General features: G+C 39.4%; 11 non-coding genes and 1 pseudogene across 11 annotated transcripts; 11 read left to right on the forward strand and 1 right to left on the reverse strand.

The window, feature by feature from the left end:
- Nucleotides 1-1,446: 1,446 nt before the first annotated feature.
- Nucleotides 1,447-1,518, forward strand: TRNAP-UGG (transfer RNA proline (anticodon UGG)). The gene has a single exon. It is a non-coding gene; the product is annotated as a tRNA-Pro (tRNA).
- Nucleotides 1,519-2,433: 915 nt separating this feature from the next.
- Nucleotides 2,434-2,505, forward strand: TRNAP-AGG (transfer RNA proline (anticodon AGG)). Its single transcript has one exon. It is a non-coding gene; the product is annotated as a tRNA-Pro (tRNA).
- Nucleotides 2,506-3,136: 631 nt separating this feature from the next.
- On the forward strand, nt 3,137-3,208 carry TRNAP-CGG (transfer RNA proline (anticodon CGG)). Its single transcript has one exon. It is a non-coding gene; the product is annotated as a tRNA-Pro (tRNA).
- Nucleotides 3,209-3,978: 770 nt separating this feature from the next.
- Nucleotides 3,979-4,050, forward strand: TRNAP-UGG (transfer RNA proline (anticodon UGG)). Its single transcript has one exon. It is a non-coding gene; the product is annotated as a tRNA-Pro (tRNA).
- Nucleotides 4,051-4,956: 906 nt separating this feature from the next.
- Nucleotides 4,957-5,028, forward strand: TRNAP-AGG (transfer RNA proline (anticodon AGG)). Its single transcript has one exon. It is a non-coding gene; the product is annotated as a tRNA-Pro (tRNA).
- Nucleotides 5,029-5,845: 817 nt separating this feature from the next.
- TRNAP-UGG (transfer RNA proline (anticodon UGG)) lies at nt 5,846-5,917 on the forward strand. Its single transcript has one exon. It is a non-coding gene; the product is annotated as a tRNA-Pro (tRNA).
- A 1,896-nt stretch (nt 5,918-7,813) lies between these two features.
- TRNAP-AGG (transfer RNA proline (anticodon AGG)) lies at nt 7,814-7,885 on the forward strand. Its single transcript has one exon. It is a non-coding gene; the product is annotated as a tRNA-Pro (tRNA).
- A 1,493-nt stretch (nt 7,886-9,378) lies between these two features.
- Nucleotides 9,379-9,450, forward strand: TRNAP-UGG (transfer RNA proline (anticodon UGG)). The gene has a single exon. It is a non-coding gene; the product is annotated as a tRNA-Pro (tRNA).
- Nucleotides 9,451-10,330: 880 nt separating this feature from the next.
- Nucleotides 10,331-10,402, forward strand: TRNAP-AGG (transfer RNA proline (anticodon AGG)). Its single transcript has one exon. It is a non-coding gene; the product is annotated as a tRNA-Pro (tRNA).
- Nucleotides 10,403-11,047: 645 nt separating this feature from the next.
- TRNAP-CGG (transfer RNA proline (anticodon CGG)) lies at nt 11,048-11,119 on the forward strand. The gene has a single exon. It is a non-coding gene; the product is annotated as a tRNA-Pro (tRNA).
- Nucleotides 11,120-13,060: 1,941 nt separating this feature from the next.
- Nucleotides 13,061-13,132, forward strand: TRNAP-UGG (transfer RNA proline (anticodon UGG)). The gene has a single exon. It is a non-coding gene; the product is annotated as a tRNA-Pro (tRNA).
- Nucleotides 13,133-18,786: 5,654 nt separating this feature from the next.
- On the reverse strand, nt 18,787-20,075 carry LOC115668566 (endo-1,4-beta-xylanase 5-like; annotated as a pseudogene).
- Nucleotides 20,076-20,600: the final 525 nt, after the last annotated feature.

Consider the following 20,600-nt stretch of genomic DNA (forward strand, 5'->3'; position numbering starts at 1 on the left):
GTCGAACAAGAACCACATGCTGATACATAAAACAGATCTAGCAGACTAGCACTACTAGAAAACTACCTTCATCAGGAGCAAAATGATACTGTGACTACATGCCTATCCAAACTGTCCAGCATATTAACGTAACAAAACTAAAAGGTATTGCAAGACATTTTATCTTCACTGTGGCCATGAGACACCTGAGGCCCATGTTAGAAATTTAAAATTTTTGATAAATGTTGCCACCAGGATACATTTATCAATAAACAATGACAGATTTAAATCTTATTACCTAAAGGATTCTTATACTAGCACAAAGAGGAAAATAATAACACAAATAGTTAGAGACCAAAATATAAGAATTGTGATCCTCAACAGTATTTAGGTAAATTTAAGATCTTGCTGTGGAAAGAACCATGTAGTCAAGACACAAAAGTAAAAAAAAACCTTCCCTTTAAGGAGGACAGCATCTTACTATTTCCGTTTTTTTTTTTTTTTTTTTGGTTTCTGAAGAAGGGTAGCTGATTATTCCGGGAACCTTCTATCGCAGACCGTTAAAAGTATCACAAACAGGGCATTTGGTCTAGTGCCATCATTCTCGCTTAGGGAGTGAGAAATCCCGAGTTCAATTCTCGGAATGCCCCGTCTCTGGTTTCTATATTCTTTTTTCTTTTGCTTGCTTAATGAAATTTTACATTTTATACAGAGCAGCCAGACCATAGGTAAACAAGCAACAAGCTAGTACCTTCTGACAAGATCATTCAAAAGTTGCTAGAAGACTGCTTAGGTCGGCTAGTCACATGCTAATTAATGCAGCACATAATCTTTCCCAGACCAGAATAAACTAAGACATGAATTTAGGAATGACAAAAGAACTTAGACAAAGCCAGACGAAGATGAATATAATGAAAGGCCAGCTAGAATCATGCGAATCACCAATCGCAAAGCAGGGCGAAGTAGGTTCTTCCTCTTCCAAAGTATAGAGGAAGAGGGGTACATGCTAGCCCTATCTTGGCCCAATTAACATGCTACTACCCCTTGACACCAAGGGTACATTACATTCATAGCGCAACCTATAAGAGGGCAGGCAGACATCACAATGGCCTCCTTGACAAAAATCGCTTCAATTCTCTACACCGAGTTGATCCCGACTACAAGAAAATTGCACATATTAGACGACAAAAGTGACCTATCTGATAATCACGATAGCGAATTGGAATGCACATACACCTCACTCCGCCTGTAGGTTAAGGGCAAGAATAGGAATGATTGGCAATGTCCAGCGTATCATGAAGCTCTATAACAGCCATAAGATTCCATGACCACGAACAACTAAAAAGGGCTGCTCATAGATACCATCTCTGGACCATAGGCAGAAGTATACTAAAACCAAGTCAAATAAGCAAGGGGGTAGACCAGATTCAATTGACAAGAAACTCACTGTCATGTGAACTAACAGATGGGCATTTGGTCTAGTGGTATGATTCTCGCTTTGGGTGCGCGAGGTCCCGAGTTCGATTCTCGGAATGCCCCAACCTTTTTTGATTTAATGCAAAATTCAAAACTAGTGACCGGACCACAGTCAAGTAGAGGCACCGGAATAATGAAGCATTTAAGTCAATCAGGTACGACAGCTTAAATTTTGATAAAACAATAGCAATCTGCCAAATTTTGTTAGAAAACAACTCAGGATGCAGTACTAAATATTCCTAACGCAGATACTTTTTTTTATGTAGATCACACGAATAGATCCATAGCCAATAATAAGATGAAAAACATACAAAGAAGACATTTAAAATCAAAAGGATCAGAATGAAGCAGCCAAGCTAGGGGATATCTGCCAAAGCCACTCTTTGAGAGACCAAGCAGCATGACCGTTTCTACTACCTCAGGTCAAACAAGAACCACATCATAAAATATAAAACAGATCTACCAGACTAGCAGTATGTAGAGAAACTAACTTCATCAGGAGCAAAATTATACCGCAAAAACATGCCTATCCAAACCGTCCAGCATATTAGCCTAACGAAACTAGAAGTAATTGGAAGACACTTTATCTTCATTGTGGCCATGAGACACCTAAGGCCAATGTTAGAAATCCAATAATTTTGATCAAAGTTGCCAACAGGATACAATTATCAATAACCAATGCTGGAGATTCAACTCTTGTTACCTGAAGGACTGTTTTACTAGCACAAACAAGCAAATGACAACGCAGATAATAAGAGAAGACCACGATACAATCATTGGGAAACTAGACAGTGTTTACGTAAAAACGATCTTATTACGGGAAGAAACATGTAGTCAAGATACAAAAGTAAAAAACACCTTCCCTTTAAGGTGGACAGCATCATTGTTGTACTTCTTTCCTTTTGTTTTGGTTTTTAAAGAAGGGTAGCTGAATCCTGGAAGACCATTTTTCGCAGACTGTAAAAAGTTTCACATGTTGGGCATTTGGTCTAGTGGTATGATTCTCGCTTAGGGTGCGAGAGGTCCCGAGTTCAATTCTCGGAATGCCCCCTCTCAAGCTTCTATTTTGTTTCGTCCATTTTGCTTTAGAATTTGAGATTTTATACAAAGCAGCCAGACCATAGGTAATAAGCAACAAGCTAGTACCTTCTGACAAGATCATGTAGAAGTTGCCAGAAGACTGCTTAGGCCAACTAGTCACATGCTTTTGAATGCAGCACATAATCTTTCCCACACCTGATTAAACCAAGAAATGAATTTAGTAATGGCAAATAACTTAAACAAAGCAAGAAGAAGATGAATGTAATGAAAGGTAAGCTAGAATCATAAAGAATCACCACTCACAAAATCTGGGTGACATAGGTTCTTCCTCTTCCAATGTGCAAAAAATTATCCACCCAGATTAGTTTTAAAACAATCAAAACACATGAACTCCCAGAAAAGAAGAGCGCACAATTTAAGATAATGAGAACCCTCATGACTGAAAAATTCCTGGGGAGGAGTGTACTATATGCGTAACCACAAGCGATAAGGAGAATTCGTTGATCCACAGTACCAAATACGGCTAAATCAGCAGAACATTGCTGCAGGACTCAAAGTCAACTGTCAGATCTCCACAAATATGAAGATTTTATGGGTCATACAAACGACTACACATTAAACAAATCAAGTCTCATAAACAGGGCATTTGGTCTAGTGGTATGATTCTCGCTTCGGGTGCGAGAGGTCCCGAGTTCGATTCTCGGAATGCCCCAACATATTTTTTAGTTATACCTAGAGCTAGGCTAGAATTGAAAGATTCCTTAGAAGAAACTAACTTAAAAGTGAAAATGGCAGTTGGCACTTGCACCATCAGATTCAGATCCTTGGATCTCGTGTGAGGGCCTCAAAAGTCAGTGCAACATCTGCATTTACAACTGTCCTATTTTACATATCAAAGTCTCATATAAAAGGGCAAAACAATTGGTACTGACAAGGTATTCAAAGTTCAAACCTCAGCTAACTCTAGACAGCGTTTAGACAATTATTCACAACAAAAAAAAAAGGGGCATGTATAAAAACTGATGGGTACACTCTAGCCCCTCTATTGGCCCATTTCACAAACTACCCCTTGACACAAAAGATATATTCATGCTGCATATTAAAGAAGACAGGCAGATATCACAATGGCCTCCTCGTCATAAATTGCTTCAATTCTCTACGTCGAGTTGATCCCAACTATAAGTGAATCGCACATGTTAGTCAACAAAAGCGACTTGTCTGATAATCACGATAATGAATTGGAATGCACATACACCTCACTCCGCCGGAAGGCTAAGGGCGAGAATAGGAATGGATTGGCAGTGTCCAGTGTATCATGAAGCTCTACAACTTCATAAGATTCATGATCATAAAATATACTAAAAAGGACTGCTCATAGATTCCACCTCTAGACAATTTGCATAAGTATACTAAAACCTAACAAGCAAGGGGTAGACCAGATTCAATTGACAAGAAACTCACCTGTCATGTCAACTAACAGATGGGCATTTGGTCTAGTGGTATGATTCTCGCTTTGGGTGCGAGAGGTCCCGAGTTCGATTCTCGGAATGCCCCAATTTTTTTAATTTTATGCAAATTTGAAATGAGTGACGAGATCACACTGAAGTAGAGGCACTGGAATAATGAAGCAGATCAGGTAAGATAGTTGACATTTGTAACTGCAATAGCAATCTGCTCACTTCTTAGAAGTCAACTCAGGATGCAGTATTAAATATTCATAATGCAGGTACTTTTTTTTGTGTAGATCACACCAATAGATTAATTGCAAAATTAATAAGATGAAAAACATATAAAGAAAACATTAATAATATCAAAAGGACCAGCATGAAGCAGCCAAGCTAGGAGATATCTGCCAGAGCCACTATTTGAGTGACCAAGCAGCATCACTTTATACTAATTCAGGTTGACTGAGAACCACATCTTAATACATAAAACAGATCTAGCAGACTAGCAAAACAGAAACTAACTTCGTCAGGAGCAAAATGATACCGTGACTACACGCCTATCCAAACTGTCCAGCACATTAATGTAACGAAACTAAAAGGTATTGCAGGACATTTTATCTTCATCATGGCCATGAGACACCTAAGGCCCGTGTTAGAAATTTAAAAAATTTGATAAATGTTACCACCAGGATACATTTATCAATAAACAATCACAAGGATTTAAATCTTATCACCTAAAGGATTGTTCTACTAGCACAAAGAAGCAAATAATAACACAAATAGTTAAAGGAGACCAAAATATAAGAATTGTGATCCTAGATAGTGTTTAGGTAAATTTAAGATCTTATTCTGGAAAGAACCATGTAGTCAAGACACAAAAGTAAAAAACCTTCCCTTTAAGGTGGACAGCATCTTGTACTCCTCCATTTTTTATTTTTTATTTTGGGTTTCGGAAGAACGGTAGCTGATATTTGCTGGAACCTTTTATAGCAGACCGTTAGAAGTATCACAAACAGGGCATTTGGTCTAGTGGTATGATTCTCGCTTAGGGTGCGAGAGGTCCCGAGTTCAATTCTCGGAATGCCCCGTCTTTATTTTCTATATTCTTTTTTCTTATTCTTGCTTAATGAAATTTTACATTTTATACAGAGCAGCCAGACCATAGGTAAACAAGCAACAAGCTAGTACCTTCTGACAAGATCATTCAAAAGTTGCTAGAAGACTGCTTCGGTCGGCTAGTCACATGCTAATTAATGCAGCACATAATCTTTCCCAGACCAGAATAGACTAAGACATGAATTTAGGAATGACAAAAGAACTTAGACAAAGCCAGACGAAGATGAATATAATGAAAGGCCAGCTAGAATCATGCGAATCACCAATCGCAAAGCAGGGCGAAGTAGGTTCTTCCTCTTCCAAAGTATAGAGGAAGAGGGGTACATGCTAGCCCTATCTTGGCCCAATTAACATGCTACTACCCCTTGACACCAAGGGTACATTACATTCATAGCGCAACCTATAAGAGGGCAGGCAGACATCACAATGGCCTCCTTGACAAAAATCGCTTCAATTCTCCACACCGAGTTGATCCCGACTACAAGCAAATTGCACATATTAGACGACAAAAGTGACCTATCCGATAATCACGATAGCGAATTGGAATGCACATACACCTCACTCCACCTGGAGGTTAAGGGCAAGAATAGGAATGATTGGCAATGTCCAGCGTATCATGAAGCTCTATAACAGCCATAAGATTCCATGACCACGAACAACTAAAAAGGGCTGCTCATAGATACCATCTCTGGACCATAGGCAGAAGTATACTAAAACCAAGTCAAATAAGCAAGGGGGTAGACCAGATTCAATTGACAAGAAACTCACTGTCATGTGAACTAACAGATGGGCATTTGGTCTAGTGGTATGATTCTCGCTTTGGGTGCGAGAGGTCCCGAGTTCGATTCTCGGAATGCCCCAACCTTTTTTGATTTAATGCAAAATTCAAAACTAGTGACCGGACCACAGTCAAGTAGAGGCACCGGAATAATGAAGCATTTAAGTCAATCAGGTACGACAGCTTAAATTTTGATAAAACAATAGCAATCTGCCAAATTTTGTTAGAAAACAACTCAGGATGCAGTACTAAATATTCCTAACGCAGATACTTTTTTTTATGTAGATCACACGAATAGATCCATAGCCAATAATAAGATGAAAAACATACAAAGAAGACATTTAAAATCAAAAGGATCAGAATGAAGCAGCCAAGCTAGGGGATATCTGCCAAAGCCACTCTTTGAGAGACCAAGCAGCATGACCGTTTCTACTACCTCAGGTCAAACAAGAACCACATCATAATATATAAAACAAATCTACCAGACTAGCAGTATGTAGAGAAACTAAGTTCATCAGGAGCAAAATTATACTGCAAAAACATGCCTATCCAAACCGTCCAGCATATTAGCCTAACGAAACTAGAAGTAATTGGAAGACACTTTATCTTCATTGTGGCCATGAGACACCTAAGGCCAATGTTAGAAATTTAATAATTTTGATCAAAGTTGCCAACAGGATACAATTATCAATAACCAATGCCGGAGATTCAAATCTTATTACCTGAAGGACTGTTTTACTTGCACAAACAAGCAAATAATAACGCAGATAATTAAAGAAGACCACGATAAAATCATTGGGATCCTAGACAGTGTTTAGGTAAATGTAAGATCTTATTATGAGAAGAAACATGTAGTCAAGATACAAAAGTAAGAAACACCTTCCCCTTAAGGTGGACAGCATCATTGTTGTACTTATTTCCTTTTGTTTTTGTTTTCAAAGAAGGGTAGCTGAATCCTGGAAGACCATTTTTCGCAGACTGTAAAAAGTTTCACATATTGGGCATTTGGTCTAGTGATATGATTCTCGCTTTGGGTGCGAGAGGTCCCAAGTTGATTCTCGGAATGCCCCAACCTTTTTTGATTTAATGCAAAATTCAAAACTAGTGACCAGACCACAGTCAAGCAGAGGCACTGGAATAATAGAACACTTGAGTCAATCAGGTAGATAGCTTATGCTGTAATTAAACAATAGCAATCTGCTCAATTGTTAGTAGTCAACTCAGGATGCAGTACTAAATATTACAAACACAAATACTTTTTTGTTTTATGTAGATCACACTACTGGATCCGTAGCAAATGATAAGATGAAAAACATACAAAGAAGACATTTAAAATCAAAAGAATCAGAATGAAGCCACCAAGCTAGGGGATATCTGCCAGAGCCACTCTTTGAGACACCAAGCAGCATGACCGTTTCTACTACTTCAGGTCGAATGAGAACCACATCATAATATATAAAACAGATCTACCAGACTAGCAGTATGTAGAGAAACTAACTTCATCAGGAGCAAAATGGTACTGCGACAATATGCCTATCCAAACCGTCCAGCATATTAGCGTAATGAAACTAGAAGTAATTGGAAGACACTTTATCTTCATGAGACACCTAAGGCCAGTGTTAGAAATCCAATAACTTTAATCAAAGTTGCCAACAGGATACAATTATCAATAACCAATGCCGGAGATTCAAATCTTATTACCTGAAGGACTGTCTTACTTGCACAAACAAGCAAATAATAACGGAGATAATTAAAGAAGACCACGATAAAATCATTGGGATCCTAGACAGTGTTTAGGTAAATGTAAGATCTTATTATGAGAAGAAACATGTAGTCAAGATACAAAAGTAAGAAACACCTTCCCTTTAAGGTGGACAGCATCATTGTTGCACTTATTTCCTTTTGTTTTTTTTTTCAAAGAAGGGTGGCTGAATCCTGGAAGACCATTTTTCGCAGACTGTAAAAAGTTTCACATATTGGGCATTTGGTCTAGTGGTATGATTCTCGCTTAGGGTGCGAGAGGTCCCAAGTTCAATTCTCGGAATGCCCCCTGTCCGGCTTCTAATTTTTTTCATTCATTTTGCTTTAGAATTTGAGATTTTATACAAAGCAGCCAGACCATAGGTAATAAGCAACAAGCTAGTATCTTCTGACAAGATCATGTAAAAGTTGCCAGAAGACTGCTTGGGTCAGCTAGTCACATGCTCATGAATGCAGCACATAATCTTTCCCACACCAGACTAAACCAAGACATGAATTTAGTAATGGCAAAGAACTTAAAAAAAGCAAGAAGAAGATGAATGTAATGAAAGGCAAGCTAGAATCATAAAGAATCACCAATAACAAAATCTGGGTGACATAGGTTCTACCTCTTCCAATGTGCAAAATATTATCGACACAGATCAGTTTCAAAAAAATCAGAACACATGAACTCACAGAAAAGAAGTACACACAGTTTAAGATACTGTGAATCCTCATGACTGAAAAATTCCTGGGGAGGAGAGTATTAGAGCGGTACTACATGCATAACCATACGAGATAAGGAGTATTCATCGATCCACAGTACCAAATACTGCTAAATCAGCAGAACATTGCTGCAGGACTCAAAATCAAATGTCAGATCTACACAAACATGAAGATTTTATGGGACATACAAATGACTACACATTAAACAAATCAAGTCTCATAAACAGGGCATTTGGTCTGGTGGTACGATTCTCGCTTTGGGTGCGAGAGGTCCCGAGTTCAATTCTGGGAATGCCCCAACGTTTTTTTTAGTTATACCTAGAGCTAGGCTAGAACTAAAAGATTCCTCAGAAGAAACTAAATTAAAAGAGAAAATGGCAGTCGGCACATACACCATCAGATTCAGATCCTTGGATCTCGTGTGAGGGCCTCAAAAGTCAGTGCAACATCTGTATTTAAAACTGTTCTATTTTACATATCAAAGTCTCATATAAAAGTGCAAAAAGATTGGTATTGACAAGGTATTCAAAGTCCATATCTCAGCTAACTCCAGACAGCGTTAAGACAATTATTCAAAACAAAAATAAAACAAAAAAAGAGGCATGTATAAAAACTGAGGGGTACATTCTAGCCCCTATCTTGGCCCATTTCACATGCTACCCCTTGACATCAAAGATATATTCATGCTGCATACTAAAGAAGACAGGCAGATATCACAATGGATTCCTCGTCATGACGTGCTTCAATTCTCTGCGTCAAGTTGATCCCAACTATAAGCAAATTGCACATGTTAGTCGATAAAAGCGACTTGTCTGATAATCACGATCATGGATTGAAATGCACATACACCTCACTCTGCCTGTAGGCTAAGGGCGAGAATAGGAATGGATTGGCAGTGTCCAGTGTATCATGAAGCTCTACAGCAAGTTCATAAGATTCATGATCATAAAATACTAAAAAGGACTGCTCATAGATTCCACCTCTAGACAATTTGCATAAGTATGCTAAAACCTAATAAGCAAGGGGTAGACCAGATTCAATTGACAAGAAACTCACCTGTCATGTCAACTAACAGATGGGCATTTGGTCTAGTGCTATGATTCTCGCTTTGGGTGCGAGAGGTCCCGAGTTCGACTCTCGGAATGCCCCAATATTTTTTATTTTATGCAAAATTTGAAACGAGCGACCAGATCACACTCAAGCAGAAGGCACTAGAATAATGAAGCAGATCAGGTAAGATAGTTGACATTTGTAACTGCAATAGCAATCTGCTCATTTCTTAGAAGTCAACTCAGGATGCAGTAATAAATATTCATAATGCCGGTGCTTTTTTTATGTAGATCACACCCATAGATTAATTGCAAAAATAATAAGATGAAAAACATATAAAGAAAACATTAATATCAAAAGGACCAGCATGAAGCAGCCAAGCTAGGGGATATCTGCCAGAGCCACTATTTAAGAGACCAAGCAGCATCACTTTGTACTAATTCAGGTTGAATGAGAACCACATCTTAATTCATAAAACAAATCTAGCACACTAGCACTACGTAGAGAAACTAATTTCATCAGGAGCAAAATGATACCGTGACTACATGCCTATGCAAACTGTCCAGCATATTAATGTAACGAAACTAAAAGGTATTGCAAGACATTTTATCTTCATTGTGGCCATGAGACACCTAAGGCCCATGTTAAAAATCCAAATACTTTGATAAATGTTGACACCAGGATACATTTATCAATAAACAATGACAGAGATTTAAGGATTGTTCTACTAGCACAAAGAAGCAAATAATAGTTAAAGAAGACCAAAATATAAGAATTGCAATCCTAGACAGTGTTTAGGTAAATGTAAATTCCTATTGTGGAAAGAACCATGTAGTCAAGACATAAAAGTAAAAAACACCTTCCCTTTAAGGTGGACAGCATCTTGTCCTCTTCCATTTTTTTGTTTTTGGTTTTTGAAGAAGGGTAGCTGATTATTCCGGGAACCTTTTATCGCAGACCATTAAAAGAATCACAAACAGGGCATTTGGTCTAGTGGTATGATTCTCGCTTAGGGTGCGAGAGGTCCCGAGTTCAATTCTCGAAATGCCCCATCATCTGGTTTCTATTCTTTTTCTTCTTTTTGCTTAATGAAATTTTCGATTTTATACAGAGAAGCCAGACCATAGGTTAACAAGCAACAAGCTAGTACCTTCTGACGAGATCATTCAAAAGTTGCTAGAAGACTGCTTAGGTCAGCTAGTCACATGCTAATTAATGCAGCACATAATCTTTCCCAGACCAGAATAAAATAAGACGTGAATTTAGGATGACAAAGAACTTAGACAAAGCCAAATGAAGCTGAATATAATAAAAGGAAAGCTAGATTCACACAGAATCACCAATCACAAAGCAGGGTGAAGTAGGCTCTTCCTCTTCCAATTTGCAGGTAATTATCTACACAAATCAGTTTTAAGAAATTCAAAGCACGTGAACTTCCAGAAAAGAAGTGCACGCAATTTAACATGCGTGAATCCTCACAACTGATAAAAATTCCTTTGAAGAGAGAGTATTAGAGTAGTACTACATGTGTAACCATAAGCCATAAGGAGTATTCCTTGATCAACAGTACCCCATACTGCTAGATCAGCGGAACATTGCTGCAGGACTGAAAGTCAACTGTCAGATCTACACAAACATGAAGATTTTATGGATCAGACAAATGAATACACATTAAACAAATTAAGTCCCATAAACAGGGCATTTGGTCTAGGGGTATGATTCTCGCTTCGGGTGTGAGAGGTCCCGAGTTCGATTCTCGGAATGCCCCAACTATTTTTTAACTATTTTACTTGACTCATTGGGTCAATACATACTTCTACTAATTGCAGAATCAAGGATAAATGAACATATGTACATACACAAACAGAACATGGAGAAAGCACACACAAACAATAGCTTGGAAGCTCTGTCTTTTGTGCAAATTACTTCTTATTAGTAGCATTTAGAAGTACAGAAGTGCAACAAATATGCAACTGATCCATCGGTAATTCATTGCTATTTTCTTCTTTAAACCCTCCTTGAAGAATATTTTTACTATAGATTAGACCTAAGAAATATGAGCTTGGAACAATGGTGGGAATATTTACCTATGTCATTATTCAGCACTTAATGCGACGATATGGCATCAATATACCAATAGAATGTAAAGTAGAGCCTGCTTTTAAAATGAATAATTGTACTCAGATCATTAAAAATACGAATAAGGGAAAGGAAGACAGATAGGAAGCTAGAAATAAGCATTCTAAGGTCAAGCACACTGGTTATGTACCACAGATCTCAACATGTCAGTATGTTTTAACTGTGTTATTCTGAGATTGAGAAATCTGAGTTTGATCATTGGATACCCCTTTCTTTTAATTCTTCCCTCCGAGTTCATTAAGCAAGTAAAAATTCCTGACTCTGTATCCACTAAAAAATGCAGTAGATATTCCATGAGATAAGAGAATGTTTAATGAAAGGAGGTTCTAGCATATTAAATCAATGCATGTTCCAACTGCAAAGAAGAAGCTCCATTCTTTCTAAATGGCCACTCATACTCGACTGATCAATGTTAGACTATTATTATTATTATTATTATTTCCTTTTGGGGGGGTGTGTGTGTGTGTGTCTGTGCAGAGCCTCCTGCTGAATGGAATAAATCTCAAGTTAGATCTGTAAGTACATGAACTTTGAGAAAACATGAGAGGTAAGAATTTAAAAATAATGAATCTCTGACCACACAAAATGACCATTACAGAATAGAGATATCTCTCATTGTTTGGGCATTTGGTCTAGTGGTATGACTCTCTCTCTGGGTGCTAGATGTCCAAATTCAATTCTCTAATGCCTCACTTTCTTTTCTCTTCCTTTTCCTCAACTCATTATGTCAACACATACTTCTGATTTAAATCAGATTAACTCAGCAGGATCACTGGATGCAAGCAAAAGAAACATGTTTCTTTTGGATAAGTAGCAAAGGAATATATTAACATACATAAACAGAATGAACATATCAGCAACTGCTTGCAAGCTCATTCTTCTTTGAATGTACTTGTCAATAGCAATATGTGGTAGATGATAGGTGTCAATGCAACTAATTTATCTCCAATTACTGTTATTTCTTGCCAAAACTTTCCCAGAAGAATATTTTATCTGTAGATTACATCTAAGAAATATGGGCTTGAATAAGGGGGCAACGTTAAGGAACCTAGGCATAAATAACGTCTGACCATACAAGTTCACTCGTACTGAACAGAAATGAGTCTCTCCGTCAGGGCATTTGGTCTACTGGTATGATTCTTGCTTTGGGTGTGAGAGGTCCTGAGAGTTCAATTTTCGGAATGCCCCAACCTTTTATTGCATTACTTACATTGACTTATTAAGTCAATACAAACTTCTATACTATGCAGATAGGATAAAGGAACAAATGAATTAACCACAAGCAGAACATAAAGAAAGCATGCATGGATGACTGCTTGCAGCCTCTGCCTTTTCTTTTCAAGTACTTCTTGTTAGGAGCATTTAGTAGTACAGAAGTGCAATGGAATTGATACTGATCCACCGCTAATTTACTCTTATTTTCTTGCTTAAACCCTCCCGGAAGGCAGAACATATAAGCTATAGACTGGATCCAGAGAAATATGGGCTCAGGAATAGGTCATGAATGGGCATGAATAAACTATAATCAAACACACTGGCTACATCTTGACAGAAGTAAGTCTCATAAAGAGGGCATTTGGTCTAGTGGTATGATTCTCGCTTTGGGTGCGAGAGGTCCCGAGTTCGATTCTCGGAATGCCCCCATATTCTTTTAGTTTTTTTGCCCAATTTGTATGTTTAGTTAGTGGTTAAACATCATAAAGTAACCAGAAACTGCACATCCAGATTTATGGAGGCTACAAAATTTCAATTATTTTTGGAAAAATGCTATCAAGAAAATTTAGCAAGCTCAACTTCTAAGAATATACGATTGATCCATGCTTTAAGTTATTGGTAGATTATTGCACACAGTGTAGTTCCTCAATGAATGATCATAGAGGATCATAAAGAGATGTAAACTTTTAAAGACATCATACAGGAACTTAAAAATTGAGTACGCGAAAGTCATGGAAATACTTCAATATTATCAGCAACAAATCCGGGCATTTGATCTAGTGGCCTGATTCTTGTTTTGGGTGTGAGATGTCCAGCTTTCGGCTCAGAACACGCCCATCTATGTTTTTGCTACCTGTCAATGCATCAAGAGAATAGAAAAGGCTTATCACATTTCAGTGCATGCAGATACTTTTCTAGGACATGAAGTAATGATGGAAAAATGAAACCCACACAGATGCAAATATGCACGCATGCAGGACACACAAACTTATTCCAAACAAAGCCCGACAACAATCAAGTCACGTGCTCACATCCTATTAACGAATTCTATTTTCTCATCAAAAGAAACATCGTGTGTGTTTTTAGTAGAACTGCCCCAAGGATCAAATATTCCAAGTTCTTGTACACTGTCGGCAGAAAGGAGAGAATTGTACCTGAGGATTTAGAGAAACATTACAGCCTAAGGACTGAGAATGGTATGCGAACTGAGCAAGAGGAGCTAATCAATTGTTCATTTGGTAGTATAATAACAGCAAGCTCGGGCTGTGACCTGTTGAAGTTCTATTCTGAGCATGTCATCTATTTTGAGTTCTCATCCCCTCAGTTCAATGAACAGTCAAATTTGACAGGGAGTCAACTTGAGAACTCCAGCTAAATTTCGATGGTTTCATAATGCTCAACAATCGATATACACACACACATATATATATGAACAAAGAAACTATCTAGCATAGGTAGAAGAGCAGGTATCATAATATATACCAAACAACAAGATACTTTACCAATATTCTCATTACCCTCGAAGTCAACAATCAAACAAAAAGTCCACATTGTAGGAAAGGCAGAACAACACATGAACCTTCTACGATCTTTAGACAAAGTCAATCGAATATGTTTCCCATCTGGTCAGATGACACCAATAATAAAAATAAACTCGACCAAGACAGCGAGCCCCTGAACTACCCTCTTACCAGATAACTCCATGGCCACGCCTCTTCTTTGCCACCGTCGGCCACTGAATGACTGAACTCCGCGACTCCATTTCGGAGGTGGAAATTGCCGATCCTGGAAGAAACGTAAAAATCAATTGACCAATCCCAAGTAAACGCAATAAAACAAGAATCGCGGAGCAAACTTCCGGATTCAAGATCATAGGAGAACGCTACTCTCTACCTTCTCAATAGCTAAAAAACGAACCTACCCAATTCCTTCTGACCTTGCGCGCACACGCAAGCATGCATCAAAGAAACAGAACTCAAGAAAATCACAAACTTCAAAATCAGCGCAGAAGTCAAGAAGAAGCAGCAAAAATGTCGAGCTCCTCAAGACTCGTTTCCGATCGTCCGCCGCCCATCTTCAGCATCCCCATTCACAAGAGGCTGGCACGGATCCGTCCCATCATACGGGTGACGAAAGCGACCCAGGAATCAAAAGAAAAAACCCAAGATGTTCAAATTCGATCAAGATCGCCCAGCGCGAGAGATATTTGGGTTCCAAGAAAGCAGGAGCAAAAGAACGAGCAAGGAAAGCGACAAATTCATGGCATTGCAACAAGCATGGTTGTGCCGTTTTTGCGCTCATCTCTCTCTCTTTCCTTCTTCACCTTCTTCTTCATCTTCTTCTTCTTCTCCCTGCGATGCGAATGGTTGAATTTCCAGAGTGTGACTCGATTCCCGCTAAAGATTAACAAAGATATATTAATATTATTTTCCTTATATATATACAACTTTTTTTTTGGTTTCGTTCGAGGGTTTGGAACCGTTTTTTAAGAATAATTTAACGGTTCCCGATGCATCCTAAAACGCCGACATTGCTTCTTTCCGAGGGAATGTCCAGCTCCGGCGGCTCCAGGCATGTATTTTGCACCTTAGAGGCTTAGAGCTTCCTCCAACATAAAAGGAGTTGGTAGGATTATTAAAACAAAGATGAAATGGACCCCGAGGGGGAACACAACAGGGTAAACGAGATAGATAATTACTGAACTTTGAAATTTTAATTTGTTTAATATGATTCTAGACTTTTGATAATAAATTAAAATTTTAGGAACGACATTACACTTTGAGTTAGAGTTCAAGAACCACATTACGCATTTGATCAAAATTCGAATAATAGAATAATTGCAAGTTATAATAATATGAATAGGGGTTTTGTTAACGAGCACCTCCAATATACTTAGTTCAATTTTGAAAGCATCGGTTGTACATAACGCGAGTGTGATCAATGTATTGGAAGCCATAAAATTTCCTTACTTAATTACTTAACAAGTATTTGGGCAACAAAATCTTATGAATAAGTATAGAAGAATCTATCTTGAGAATTTCAGATTTTAATTCCACGTTAAGGCTCCATTCGTTTCGTAAAAAATGTGATATTTTTGGAAAATATTTTCCATAAATCATTTTCCTAGAAAATAACAATATTTTTCGCTATTTGGTTGAAACCTAAAAAAGATTTGAAAAATATTTTTCATCGTTTGATATGGAAAATCTTATTTGATTTTCTTGGGAAAAAATATCAAAAAATTCGAATTTTTAATTTTTTTTTCTTTTTTTTTTCCTTCTATCTCGTGGGGTGGAGCCTTGGGCGAGGTCGAGCTCGAGCTCACCAACCTCGAGTGAGCTCGACCCTCGTCGAACTGGGGCGAGCTCGAGACTTGCCTGTGGCCAGTCGCTGGTCGTCGTCGGCAACCAACTGAGGAAGAAGCAAACAAAAAAAGAAAGAAAAGAAAAATAATAATTAAAAATTCGATTTTTTTAAAAATAAAATAATTAAAAATTTAATTTTTAAAATATATTTTTATAAGAATGAATGTTTCATTAATCAAGGACCCGAGCTTGAGTGCCGAGGACTCCTGCACGACCTTTGTGGACTCGAGCCTAAGTGCTGGGGACTAGAGCTTGAGTGTTGGGGACTTGAGCCTTTATGGACGCTGGCTCGGGTGCCGAGGCATAAGGCACGGGCACCAGAGGCTCAAGTTCGACCTCGGTGGACCCGAGCATGGGTGTTGGGGGCTTGGGCCTAGGTAACGGAGTCTTGAGCCCTGCTTCAATGGACCCAGGTTTGGCCTCGATGGACTCGTGCCTAGTGGCAGAGACCTGGTCCCCACCTTGATAGACCTGAGCTCGACCTTGATGGACTCGGCCCGAGCGTTGGAGACTTGGGAACCAACGTTGGGGTTCCCATCTTCAAACGTAAAATTTCGAATCCAAGCGCCGATACTTAGTTACATTTAGAAAAATATTTTTCGATTTTTTCAAAAAGAAAATCATTTTCCTGAATTTAAGCATGGATTTTCCATTGACTAGGAAAATATTTTTTATTGACTCATTTTTCTAAGTTAACCGAACGTTGAAAAATAAGAAAATATTTTTCTGGAAAATATTTTTCGCAAAATCAACGGAGCTTAAGATCTATATCATATTTCGTGGTTCATATTGTTCCAAAACTTTATTGTGAAGTGGCACATATTTTAAAGCTGTAGGACTTCAAAGTTCAAAGCTAGGAGGGCAATAGCTTCCTAATAGCTGTTCGGGAGGAGTTCGACAAAAATAACCACGAAAAAGTTTTATTCTATTGGTCAAAACCACATGAAAAGTTACGAGGCATCTTGTAGCAAACTATAACATATTTTACATGTCTAGCATTTCCCTCACAGAGAGAACTTCAAAAAGCGGTTTAAATGCAAAGATGCCCACAAAAAGCAAAAGGAAGGAAGGAACTCCTCCGCCAGACACGACAGAGCAAGGAAACATCCTGGAAACAGCAGGACCACCACCACGGCACCACCGTATTTATTCTTCATCTCCACTGTGTCATAAACGCACACGCACGCAGCCGCAGCACTGCAATCACGTCGCTGCGTTCTCGCTTCCCCGTTTGCAGTAGGGGAGCGTCTGTCTCGGTCGTCGTGTTGCATGCATCACTGCCTCTTCTGAGATCGCCATTGATACTGTCACCTGAAGCTGCACGCTTGCCACGTTCTTGAAGCGAGTCCCTGCATATAACCAGTTGTTCGTTTAGATTCTTCTTCTCTTCTCTCTCTGCCTCGTTTGGCTCGTACTGTGTGTCCACGGACGCGCAAAAGAGACGACAAGCGTGAAGGCGAAGAGCGGAGAGATAGAGAGAGATGGGTATACTGGTGACGATCTTCAACGGGGTTCGTCTGTTCGTGTCGACCCTGTGGGATCTTCAGGAAATGCGCTTCTCCATCATCTTCGACGACGTCAGCTCCGTCGCAGCTTCCATCATCATGGCGGCCATCTCTTTCGTTTTAGCTGCCAGACGACTCTGAAGAGAAGAAAGGTCCTGCTCTGTTCTGCTCTGCCCTGTTCTCTCTCTCGCCCTCACCACTGGTATCAGATGTGCTTCGAGGTAGAGTAAGATACGTATATATCATTGTAAATTTAAATGCTAATGATAATTAGTATCTCGTTGTTATTTCGAGGAGATCCTCTAATTGAATGGAGCTTAACAAAGAACACACCTTTTTAAAGCAGTTGTTAAGTAACCAAACAGGTAAAGTCTGCAACTAAGGTGCACTAAGCATCCTCGTAATCAGTACTAGTATATCGAAAATCTCTTTATTAAGTTTTCTTTATCTTTTGGCTGATGTAAAGTGATTTTAACTGTTGCTATTGGGGCACCTTGACATGCTAGTGCTTCACCTCAATGTAGTTCTTCATTTCAGAGCAGACAAGTGGTTGTTGAAGTTTCTTGATCAACCATCATTGATGGCATGAAATGTGCATGCACACCATGTGTAGTGGCAAGAGAGCGATGCCGATGCCGCATTGGCATGTTGGTCTTTTCTCGGTAATTTCATCTCTTCATGTCAAATTTGCCTGATCAACTTGATATCGCGAAGCTCGCACGAGAAAAAAGAAAAGAAAAAGATGGGAGAGCCCTTCTAGTCTATCCAGCGATTGAAGATGTGAGGAACATCACAGTATCCTAGAAAGCTTCACATAAAGAAAACTGATTTTTTTTTTGGCCGATAAGAACGAGCGACACGAAGATGGAGTTACAAGATTGATCGACAAGTTGGTAAAGTTGAAATTTTGCGGGGTTGTATTCAGAAGGGTTCATCGTGTTTCGCTTTGTAACTAGTTCTGTGATCCAAATTTTGCATCTTTAGCTTTACTAATGGAGGATTTACCATGCTGTGCAAGTTCTTGCAGTGTCATAGAGAACATTTCCCTTCATCTATCCGTTCAAACTTTTCATACACCATTTATTTAGATATTTTATTGATTTCGGTAAGCCGAAAAATGAATTAAGCAACAGCTTTGGGCTTTAAAATCTCACAACCGAATTTTAACTACCGACATAAATCAAACTACATCAAACCGAACATACATCTAATCAGACACGAAGAATTAATCTCTTCTGGGAAGTCTCTGTTGGAGCGACCTCAAAGCCTTGAACAGCATATGAAGTGTTTGCCTCTGGCTGAGTGACTGTCACTTGGTAATCGCCATGAAAGAGCGAGGCCTCCAAGGCGCCGTCTGAACCAGTCGTGCCCGACAATACCTGCCCCGCCCCACCCCATTCCTTCAACAGCTTGTCAACCACGTCGCCGGTTGGCAAGTTGCGGAAGTTGTTGTCCGTCAGACACATCCGGTAACACCCCTCCGGCTTCCAGGCGGTCCACAGTACTATTCCGTTGATCTTTGGATGAGCGTGCGCCTCCCTCAACACCTGCTCCAAGTACGTTGCCTTCTCAAGACAATGCACCAGCAAAAAATTTGTCAGGATTACTATTCAATTATAATATGTGTGATCAAGCATAGTGTTCTCCTAACATCGAAACTTTGGTGACAGACAAAAGATGTGAAATCCCTCACCTGATTTTGTCCACTTTGCACGTCGGCTTCGGTTAACCACATTGGCAGTCCCAAGCTCCAAGAGTGTCGATGGCAGATATCATGTAAGGGATGTCGGGCACGGTGAAATGAGACTCAAGTCCAATGCCCAAATTCCTGCCGCCCGAAGATTGAATGCTTCTTACCTTGTTGGCATACGCGGTAGGTGAAGACGACCCGTCCCTGCTATCCTCTATCGTGTTATAACCATTCAAAAACAAGGTGGTCGAGGGATCAATGAACTTGGCCGCTTTATAAGCGTCAGCAGATGCTTGCGGCCCGAGCTTGCTCTCAAAGAACGAGAAGTGCAGGTTTTCATTGACCATATCCCTACCGATGACCTGGCCCTTGTACCTCTTCATGATAGAGTATATCCTATTTGTGACGGCCGTGGAGAGTTGGCTTGCTGAGAGGGAATTGACCCATGAAGGCTGGTACCTAGGGTCATCCCACAGCACATTGTGGCCACGGACTGATATGCCGTGTTGCTGTGTAAATTTGAGCATTGCATCTGCTGCCGAGTAGTCCTCGTGGCCTTGGGAGGGCTCGTTGGTGTACCACTTCATTTCGTCCTCGAAGGTCGTGACAGTGAATCTGGAAGTGAACCAATTTTGGTATGCAGTGTTTGTCAGGCTGTTCTTGTTTATGGCACTACCAAATGGGAAGCTCAGCTTCTTTTGTAGTATAGAGATGGTGGCATTAGCCAGAGGCTTGTTTTGCTTGTCCACTACATGGATTCTGACCTTTCTTTTATGTTTCTGCAAATCATCGAGTGACAAGACTGAACATCAGACTAGTTTGCAGTCGCTATGGCCAGACAATTCTCCAATCAGATTGAAATTTCAAGCCCTGAGATAAACCTTTCTATCCAAAGAGGTCGTGGTACTAGTAACTAAATTTGTACCTCCTCAATGGTTTGCTCCCGCTCCATTCTTCTGTTATGAACGGTTGTAGCGAGACGCTATCAACCCATATCTCAACCGAGGTGTCTTTGCTCTGAGAAATTAAGCAACTTTTAGTGCCTCTAGGAATGAAAAAACATTGAGGATCGAGGAAGTTTTCACGAGTAATCAAGCAAATCACATAAGAAACAACATCAATAGTGCATCCAATTAGGAACAAACAAAGCCTTCGAAGTAGTTAAAAAGGAGTGAACATAAAAGAGTCAGTCACCTCGAAGTAAAGCTCAGCTGGCCCAGATTCATCAACAGTGAGTCCACCCTTGATCATGGACCAGCAGTTCGATTCAGCTATAACGGCACCAGCACGTTTGAACCCGCTAATAGTCTTAAAAACAGCTCGTACTGGGATCTT

The sequence above is a fragment of the Syzygium oleosum genome, unplaced genomic scaffold, assembly GCF_021117445.2.
Source record: "Syzygium oleosum isolate NSW1041296 unplaced genomic scaffold, Sole_v2.1 Sole_v2.33, whole genome shotgun sequence".
NCBI classification, from domain to species: domain Eukaryota; kingdom Viridiplantae; phylum Streptophyta; class Magnoliopsida; order Myrtales; family Myrtaceae; genus Syzygium; species Syzygium oleosum.